Source organism: Diadema setosum, chromosome 1 (assembly GCF_964275005.1).
Source record: "Diadema setosum chromosome 1, eeDiaSeto1, whole genome shotgun sequence".
Taxonomy (NCBI): Eukaryota; Metazoa; Echinodermata; class Echinoidea; order Diadematoida; family Diadematidae; genus Diadema; species Diadema setosum.
Genome location: NC_092685.1, coordinates 2,048,150 through 2,058,756, shown reverse-complemented (window position 1 = coordinate 2,058,756; position 10,607 = coordinate 2,048,150). Strand labels below are relative to the sequence as shown.

The following is a 10,607-nucleotide window of genomic DNA, read 5'->3' as shown; positions in this document are numbered from 1 at the left end:
CGAGAGCGGATTTTCTGCGATAGAAGACATCCTCTGGACCTGTACACCGACGAGCAAATGCTCAAGGTGTACAGTTTCAGCAGGCATGGATGCCAGTATATAATAGATCAGTTATCCGAGCAACTGGAGCACAAAACCCGAAGGAATCAGGCAATTCCACCCAGCCTGCAGGTATTCGCAGCACTTCGATTCTATGCTGGTGGCTCTGTCATGGATGCAACAAGTTGCATCCATGGCATCCACAGATCTACTGCCTCAAGAACAATTAGAAGAGTCTCTTTGGCACTTTGCGACATCCGGGACGAGGTAAGAAAAAAAATATTGCCCCGTTGCATAAAACAGTCACCGCTGCGGTAAGTCTAAAATTTCAACGGTAAGTCACAAATCAGCGGTAAGTCACAAATCAGCGGTAACTTTCCGTTGCATAAAAAGTTACCGCTGATTTTTTGACGGTAAGACTTCCAAACACAGCGGTAACTTTACTGTAGCTCTCAGGGGTGCGGTAAGCCAGCAAAAACTGCGGTATCTATGTCATTCCATCATGGCAGCCATCTTGTATTCCTTGCAAAATCGCCGTGCTTTAAGAAGAGATCGGATCTTCAGAGATAGAAGGCATCCTCTGGACCTGTACACCGACGAGCAAATGCTCAAGGTGTACAGGTTCAGCAGGCATGGATGCCTGTCCATAATAGACCGGATATCGGGAAGACTTCAACATAAAACTCGCAGGAACCAAGCACTTCCACCAAGCCTTCAAGTCTTCGTTGCATTTAGGTTCTATGCAGGTGGCTCTGCCATGGATGCAACAAGTTGCATCCATGGCATCCACAAATCTACTGCATCTTGAGCAATAAGAAGAGTCTCTTTGGCACTGTGCAACATCCGGGAAGAGGTAAAAAAAATTTTATGATTAATTTCACTATCAAATTCATCTACAGAGGTCTACCATAGTACTCCACATGTATTCTAATATACGACTATCGCCTATGATACATACTGCACTGGCCAAAATGACAGAAGTCATTCGCAACTGTTGACAAGCTCTTTGACTTCATGAATTCTAACAAACATTTGGTATTAATGTGGACATACCATATACATTTAACATAAATTATGGCATGTATGAAAACCGAAATTCTTGTAATTGTAATAGGTGAAAATTACAGGTTTTACTAATCATATTTTTAATAGCACATATATCTGAATATTGTAAGGACTGGTATCTTATCAGTTATGCGTATTATAAGTTATTGTGCAAGCCTACAGTAAAACACTGACATAAACACTTTGACTTACACAAAAATTTGACTTCCACGGAAGTCAATTTCTTTTCCGACTTATATTTCCTGACGAATTTTCATAATGCAGTGTCTTTTTATGTTTTTATTGGCCGTGAAATTACAGTAGACGGTAGCAATATGTTGTATTTAGTGTTATTTTGTTTCAGTTTTAAAAAAGGATTGTGAAGCTCAATTATTGGACTGTGATAATCGAAATATGTTGCATGTAATGTGCAATTTTTATATGGTCACGTCGCAAATGACCGGTAAGCACTATTGAGGCACCCAACCCTCTTCATGAATATTCATCAGGCGGTCTCAGCACCGCCACAGATCCTCCCCCTGCCTCTTCATTCCGGCAGGCGTGCGCTATTTGATTGAATCGACATTCGATTCCATTCCCGCTGGCTCGCTTGCCGGGAATGTTGTAGCCTGTGAACATGCTGCAGTGCCCCTTTCGGGACAAAATGACCAAGATTTGCGAGTCGTCTTCTTGGTCAGAAATCTGGCATCAAATTGATGAGCTAAATGGCTGGGTATCATCCCTGGAAGATGCACGGGAGGTCTGGAGGAGATTTGAGAGCGCATCTTCCCTCCGCTTTGTAGGCAACAAGAAGACACCTAAGTTTGGATGCCATTCACCTTCAGATTCATCATCCGCTGCAAGAAGTAAAGTGTTTGCTGATTTCTATACTTGTACTGTCAATCTATTCAAACACCATACATGGATGGGTATATGAATTTTTACAGGCCTACATTGTGTATGTTACAAATAAGGAAACCAAAACCACAATATAAATTACTAACGGTTAGGATTAGTCTAGGCTTAGTAGATTAGGCTAGTATCAAGACTATCACTATGTAGTACTGCATATCAAATGTACGAGTCACTAGACTATACCTGTCTATAGTGGCCACCCAAGGGAAACAACAAAAGTGGCTACTATACTATAAACTACAGACAGGTCAATGGCCATTTTGAATTTCAACACTTGCATCGTATAATAGCATTAGGTACGGCTAGTGCATGTTATTTTTTAAACCAGCTCTACTGATGACATAATTAAATGTATTGTTAAGGCCTTGGTGGTTTTGTAGGAAATTTTATTCCCCGTGCTTACTGAAAGAGACAGAATACTCAACTTGTTGATTTGGTCACTAACTTGGAAGAAGAAAACATGTGATTGGCTCTGTACATAGTGGGGATTAATTTTATGAGAATTATCTTTATCTGTAGTATCTTTTGTTTCAAATTGTTGAGGGTTAGCTTTCTTGGAAGAAGGGAGAGAAACTGGAGTTCAAGGTGTTCAGACATGAGCTAGTTTGTAGCTTTTATTTTGGAGTGTGTTTGGAACTTGAGTTCAAGGAGGGCAGTCATGTGATAGGTAGCTCTGATCCTGGATGTATAGTTAGTATTGTGGAATTTATTGTGGAAGCTTTTGCTACAATAAAGGTGCTAAGGCCTGACAAGTATACACGCAAGCTGAATCTCCCATTTTGTTTGTGTGTTTGTCTGTTTTTTTATATGCGTGAGGACTCGGTGAACTGAGAAAAGAAGGAAAAAGAGAAAGAAAACGAACCCACACGGCACATATCACAACAATTTTTGGTGTCAGGAGTGGGATTGGACATCCAAGGATGGACCGTTGATGAGGAGCTGGGTACATCAAGAGGATTGCTGCCAGACTGACGGATCAAGAACGCACCAGCTGAGTGGTAGGAGCATTAATCAAGCAACCAAACAACCTTGGCCCACAGACAACCAGGAGACCAGAGACGAAGGATGGACCAAAACGTGGAACATTTCTTAGTAGTATCAAGAAGTGAGAAAGTCTTGAAATTCTGTTGTTATTCCATATTGTCAGATCTATATTGTTGAATTGCTCTTCTTAAATCCCACCCCAACCCTATAGCAACCATGAATCCTTCTACTACAGATTCAACAGCACATCCTGGTGACGTGGATCTCCTTGGGCCATTCGTATGGCCGTCCATTGGGCTGCAAAGCATACCCATGAGTCCCGTTATCAAATTCCGTAGATCACCACTTCAGCCGGGTGACCTGTCCTTATCCGAGTGGCTTGAGGAGTTTGAAGAGGTGACTGGAAAACAGAGGCTGAGTGACAACAAAAAGACCCGGCTTCTGGTCGATCACCTTACTGGGCCAGCTCATGAGGAGATCCTGTGAATTTCTGAAGAGAAGAGGCACCAATATAGCAAAGTGGCAAGTGCCCTTCAATTACGTTTTGGGTATCAGGAAAATACTCAGTCTCTAAGTAGTTAGTTCCATAATCAGGTCCAAAGGGATAGGGAATCCCTCTGCGATTTTAGTAGGGCACTTCTTTGGACATATGGAGAAATGGAAAAAGCAGCAGAAACCCAAGCACAAGCAAAGGCATTGAGTCAACTCAGAGAGGTATCACTCACCGACCAATTTGTAAACATAGTGCGGGAAGCCTGGGCAAGACGGGAACTCCAACACATCCAACTGGACGACAGTGAGGGATTTGTCACATAAAGCAAGAAGCACTCCGTCTGTTCCAAGAGTCACCTTTGGGGGAAGACAAAGGGTCAGCTGAGTTTGTACCCTTCACCCCCAAATCACTGCACCCCTCACAAGGTCATTGCAACTTCCCCCTTGTCCATTATAACATGGCTTTGACCTACCAGTACTTGAGTGACCTCCAATAGGGCTAAATGAGAAAAGCTTTGTTCAAAGGGGTAAATGTGTAGCTTTCTGGGGTACAGTAGCTCATTCACCGCCTCACCATTGACCGGTGTGGACGAGCTCTGCGCTGCCAGTTAATTTTTCACTGAAGATGTACTGTACATCTTCCACAAAACTTGTCATTCACTGAGAGACTGGCTACATTGAGAGGAGAGAGATGCCTCATCTTGCGATACCTGTGATTCTATCACTGACCCTATATACATAGCACACCTGTTGCTGATGCTCTTTGGAGCCAAGTTAACCAGTGGGTGGACAGAGGCTGTTTGGTCTGGTAACAAAGTCCCTTTGTCAACCGTAACTCTGGGTCGAATCTGCGGTATTGGCGTGTAATCCCCATAGCACTCCACTTGTATGTTATATGTATTATGTAGTTTTACCATTTACATACTTTGTGAACTCATTTGCAATTCAGGCTCAGGCTGCAATGAATGATTTTATTGGACGAAATAAAGATACCATTTATTAATCAATTCACTGGCCTTAACACTTTAGTGAAGTTTGTTCATATCTGAATTCATCACATAATGGGAATATCTTTTGCCCGTACTCTCCATTTGACTGTGATTTATCATCCGGTCACAATCCGAACCGTAAATGGCGCACGCATATGATGACAACTCCTTGCGCACACCTTTCGCTACCATATACGCGATTAATGTTAGATGTCAGACACGTCACCACACCAGGAAATGGCGAGATCAATGGAGGAAGTTCTCTCCTGGTTAGTGGAGAGTCCTCCAGAGAGAAAGAAACGTAAGAATGCCAACACCAAGATCAAGAGGAAACACTATGGAAGACCTGTGGTTTCGGAGAAATTTCCGACCGCTGTCGAAGAGGCACGGAATCACGGCACCGCCTGTGGGTTTGCAGCTCACAGGAGGAGAAAAAGTGAGGTGAGATCCGTTTGCGGCACTTAACTGCCTATCATCCGTCAACACTTTTATAACACAGTGCCGGGACTGAAGGAGGAGCATCCAATTGAGTGACCCCCAATAGGGCTAAATGAGCAAACATTTGTTCTAAGGGGTACATGAGTAGCTTTCTGGGGTACAGCAGATGATTCACCGCCTGACCATTGACCGGAGTGGACAAGCTCTGCGTTGCCAGTTAATTTTTCACTAAAGTTGTGTATCTTCCGCAAAACTTGTCATCCATTGCGAGACTGGCTGAATTGAGAGGAGAGAGATGCCTGGTCTTGCAATACCTGTGACTGTACCAATGACCGTATACATGTAGCACACCCGTTGCCGATGCTCTTTGCAGCTAAGTAACCCAGAGGGTGGATCGAGGCTGTTTGGTCGGGTAATAAAGTCCCACTGTCAACTGTATCTCCGAGTCCAATCTGCTGTGTTGGCGTGTAACCCCGTTGTGTTTCACTTGTGTGTTATATGAATTACGTAGTTTTACCATTTATATACTTTGTGAACTCATATGCAATTCAGCCTTGGGTTGCCATGAATGATTCTATAGGACAAAATAAAGATACCATTAATTAATCAATTGACTGGTCTAAACACTTTAGTGAAGTTTGTTCATATCTGAATTCATCACACAAAGAGAATATCTTTTGCCCGTACTCTCCATTTGACTGTGATTTATGAATGTGAACATTGTGAATTTTGCATGATGAGTGTCTTTAAATTTCGACTGAACTTTTCCCCATCTGCTTGGCAGTAACATTAAATCTGCTTATGTTTGTGTACATTATTCCTTGTTTCTTCTTTTCAGCCATGTTTATCGAATGCATTTTTTAAAAACGATGTTAACATTTTACAATATATGTAGAAATGTTTTTGGACACAGCTGTGGGTTACCTTCATTTTATGGACAGATATGATTAATGCTGTCCGAACCGTAAATGGCGAACGCACATGAAGACAACTCCTTGCGCACACCTTTCGCTACCATATACGCGATTAACGTTAGATGTCGGACACATCACCACACCAGGAAATGGCGAGGAGATCAATGGAGGAAGTTCTCTCCTGGTTGGAGGAGAGTCCTCCAGAGAGAAAGAAACGTAAGAATGCCAACACCAAGATCAAGAGGAAATGCTGTAGAAGACCTGTGGTTTTCGAGAAATTTCTGACCGCTGTCGAAGAGGCACAAAACCAGGTAACCGCCTGTGGCTTTGCAGGTTACAGGCAAAGAAAAAGTGAGGTGGGATCCGTTTGCGGCACTACACTTCCTAACATCAGAGAATACCTTTATAATACAGTGCCGGGATTGAAGGAGAAGCAGCCAAAATTAAGTATGTTCAATTTGATTTGATGATTAATGTTATATAGACACTAATGATAACAACTTAAATCTTATTTGCCATGCGATAGCTGGCAAAGTGATCGATGCTCATCATTGATGGACACGAATCCCATGTCAGGAGCACTGCAGGATTGGAGTATTGCATCGCCAATGAAATTATACTTGTGTGCCTACCTAGTCACACAACTAAGTACCTGCAACCACTTGATCGTTCAGTGTACAAAAGTTTGAAAAGCAACTTTCAAACAGTAACAAACTTGTTCAAGCGAAGGAACCCTGAGCTGAGCATCACCAAGTACAGGTTTGGATTCCTTTTCACAGCTGCATGGGAAAAGACTGCAACATTGGCAAATGCCACCGCTGGATTCCGTGCATGTGGCATCTATCCTTTTAACCCCGATACCATCCGAGACGATGCATACATGCCATCAGAGACGACTGAAAGAGAGTTCGTTCAACATGTACAACAGGCAGAGCAACAGATGGACATTGTGACAGATAGTGAAGAGGACAGTGAAGATCCTAGTGAAGCTACACCAGCAGTGGCTGTTACACCTGCTCCTGCCACTTCTCCAGTGACTGATCAATCACCAGCTGTATCAGATGTTCTACAGGCAGCTGCCAGTACAAGTAAGCAGAATCCTTTAGACTTGGAGGATCAACCAAGCACTTGCAATGCACATTTGTCCTTCTCAGATTTGCAGCCCATTCCTAAAGTAAATCGCCCACAGCAGACAAACAAGAGACGAAAACAAAAGTCTGGAGAACTAACAACTGATGAATATATCTGTGAAATCAAAAGACTTAAACAACAAAGAAAAACGCCAAAAACCAAAGGAAAAGCAAAGCCAAATAGCAGCAAAGGAAAGGCACCCAAGACCACTGTGACAATTTCCAAGCAAGCAACACAAAAAGTGCCGCAAGAGGCCGACAAGGATCCGCTAAATTTCTGTCACTATTGTGATGCATTTTTCTATGAGGATGAGGGAGATGTTGACTGTATTGAGTCGGTGTCAAGGGTGTGGATGCTGGGCACATGAAGACTGTGCTGGAGCATTTCGCAAGAGGAACTCTCTTTGTGATGACTGCAATGACATGTAAAGCTACATTTCAGTGTGATAAACAAGTGAATTTTCAATGTGAGTATGGATGCACACACTGTATTGACATCTCTGATTTCAAGTGACTTGCCTCATTAACTAGAAGCCAACATCAAAATACCTCATTTTCTTTTCGGACAGTTTTTTGTATTCAAAGTGTTAAAAAAAAAAAATGTATCACAAAGTACAATACACAGCTGTATGTACATGTATGTAAATTAATATTTGTGTACTTTAAATAGGGTGCTTTCAAATTAATGCCACAATTAATTTGGTGTGCTATAATATTCAGTTTAAGTGTCATTTTATATTTGTTAGATACTGTACACGATTACTTCAAACATTTGAATTCACAATTTTCATAGTTTTAACCATAAAAGACACGGGACTGGTTTGGGTTGAGGACATGCAGTAAAATTTAGAGTACATGCTCTCAGAATGTACTTATCTTGAGTTAAAACGTCAAAAGGGCCTTCTTTCACACTTTGATTATGGCAACTTAGATCTCAAGTAACAACATTCTGGTTTCTGTTTTTGCGGAAAAACTTCCATCAGTTCAATTTCAACTTCATAAAATATGCCGCTAGGTGGACCACTGGCTTAGGCCTAGCCCTGACGCTTCGTGATCATCAGATGCAGAAGGTGAGTTTAGACTGTGCACGTGGCCGTGGATGGACGTTATAATTGTTTATTTTCGTAGGGCTCCTGCTGCAACCACAGTCTGAGATTTGGGAGCGTTATGCCGTTATATAGGCTGGATAGTAATACGAAAATCATTTACCTTAAAAATACCACCCAATAACATTAGTAGGTACTAAACTATAAAAGGATATAACTAACGCTACACTTTAGGTGTAAATGTAATCTTATTTCATAGGAAAAAGGTATCACAAGATGATTACCATGTATAGGCAGTGGACAATTCATGGTCTAAGTACTTCAATTTGTAGAATTTGTCACAACACTATACAATTTGTATGACTTTGATTTGTCTCATGGACAGAAAGTCCATGATTAAAAAAATGTCACTTCTGCAATTTATATCAAGACAGAGCCAAGTGAAAAACAAACAAACAAAAACACAGCGATTGCAGTGAGTTTGCAACTCTCCTGTGAGATCCATGATTGTTGGTGCTTGTTGAGCTGATGCAGATGAAGAAATGAGGTGTGCTTGGATGAGATTCAACGAAGGTGTCGCATGTTCTCATTGTGGCATATATGTTTCTTAGCCACAGTTGATGTATTTTTAATGTATTGATTATGTATTATACTAATGTACCTGTATACAACGCATAAATATGCGTATTCTATTGTTGTGTAATAATGCGGTAGGAGCGCTGCGCTATTTGAGGCATGCCTCTTTGTTTAGTTCAGGTGCGTTTTCTGAGTGCGTAGCGCTTATTTTTGCAGTATTGTTGTCTTGTTGCTAAGGCGTGGTATTCTGCCGACGCATTGGTTTGGAGACATTTTTAGTGATATGCTGACTTACTTACCAGAGAGGAGATAATGATTGCCCAATTAACTTGCACGAAGAGAACTGTGGGAATATATCAACTGTTTGCCGAACTTTTTGCTAAATACACACTGTATCAAAACAGCTAGCCCTTGCAACAAGGTTCCTCTGGAGTTAGCCTACTTCTGTCTTCTTGGACTCCGTCGGAAAACTGACTTTTATTCCAGAAGGCTCCAGACTAACTCGGTCTCAGGGAGAACTCAACCCTATTTCAGATAATTTACATGCAGTTTGTGATCGCCTTATTCTACTGTATAATACCAAATGAGGCCTAACTGAACAGACAGGAAAGTGCGTGCTAATCCTGTACAAAACAAATGGACAGCGCGCAGTCCTCAAGCCTATATGCACATCACCTCAGTTGCTGAGATGCGCGGTCTTTGAAGTTTTTGTTGTTGTTTATCAAGTGTCTTTGATTGTTTTTAGAGATGCTTGATAGGCGCACACTAATTTTGCATGCGCGCCAAAGAGGTTTTTGATGCGCGCATTGTAACAACTCGGACCATTACTGCGAGTAGCCAGAACGCGAAGCGCTTCAACGTAGTTTATACAGGCCGCTCCCATAGTACAACACTGTACAATCCAGAGGGACAACCAATACAACTCAGCCCGCCATCAAAGCGAGGCCGAATTATCCCCGAGTCCGAGTTTAGCCTGACCCCGTTCAGGTAAGTTCTGAGACTGAACGTTTTTGGTTTATATTTCGCATTTTCATCGTTACCCATCGAATATCTTGTTATTACAGCTTTATTCTGCACATTTCCTAGGCATATGTTCACATTTGAGAGCGAAATTTGACAACTTTTGCAGGCATACCAGAACTTTGTTTGGGCTTTAACGAGTGAATCACAAAGTTATTTGTAATCTAAGAGAGTGTATTAGATTCATTTCTGTTTACAATATAAATATCAAACCCTCATTTGCTTGATATTGATTTCAAACAAATATAATCTCAAGTTCTCGTTAAGAAATTCACCAAAGAGTCTAATATTTTATTTTTCAAATAATAAAAGAACATAATTGATTATTTAATTAATTTCCTTTTGTTTACATTTGTCTTTGTGTTGTCTCAACCGATCTCTATTATAAAGTACGTTTTTTGGAGGTAATACACGCAAGAATATATTATATTAATATACTGGTAGTTCAAATCCTCAACAAAGGTTAGAACGGGTCCCAGTTCTCCGTATATAAAATCAATTGGTTGGTGGCAGCATTTTCTCTAACGATCGAGATCTTATATCGATAGATCATGTATAGAGGTACGCGCAGCAACAGAGAGTTAGTCTAAAGTACCAGACTTCTCAACTCTGGTTGTGTGGTCTCTAGTAGATATTTTTTTATCCCCATTGGGAGTTTCCCGCTACAATATTATATAGATCTGTATACAAACTTCATGTACAGTTCCAAGTACATGTAATTATTCCTTTTTATGTAACTTGGCGAGTGTATCTCAAAGTTGTCTATAAACATCTAAGAGTGTGTACAGTTTCTGTTTCTAATATATCAACCTTCAACTTTTCGACATTGAAGGCAAATCAAATACGGTAGATCTCAATAAGTAATTCACCAAAGAGTCATATATTTTGCTTTCAAAGTATAAAAAAATAACATCAAATTTATTATCTAATTAATTTCCTTCTGTGTATATTTTTTTTTTATCACAACTGATCACTTACATAAAGTAAGTTTTTGGAGCTTACACTTGTGAACACACTAGA

At 41.0% G+C, this 10,607-nt stretch overlaps 1 pseudogene; it reads left to right on the top strand.

Moving 5' to 3' along the window:
- The first annotated feature begins 1,747 nt into the window (after positions 1-1,747).
- LOC140232746 (uncharacterized) lies at positions 1,748-3,971 on the top strand (annotated as a pseudogene).
- Positions 3,972-10,607: the final 6,636 nt, after the last annotated feature.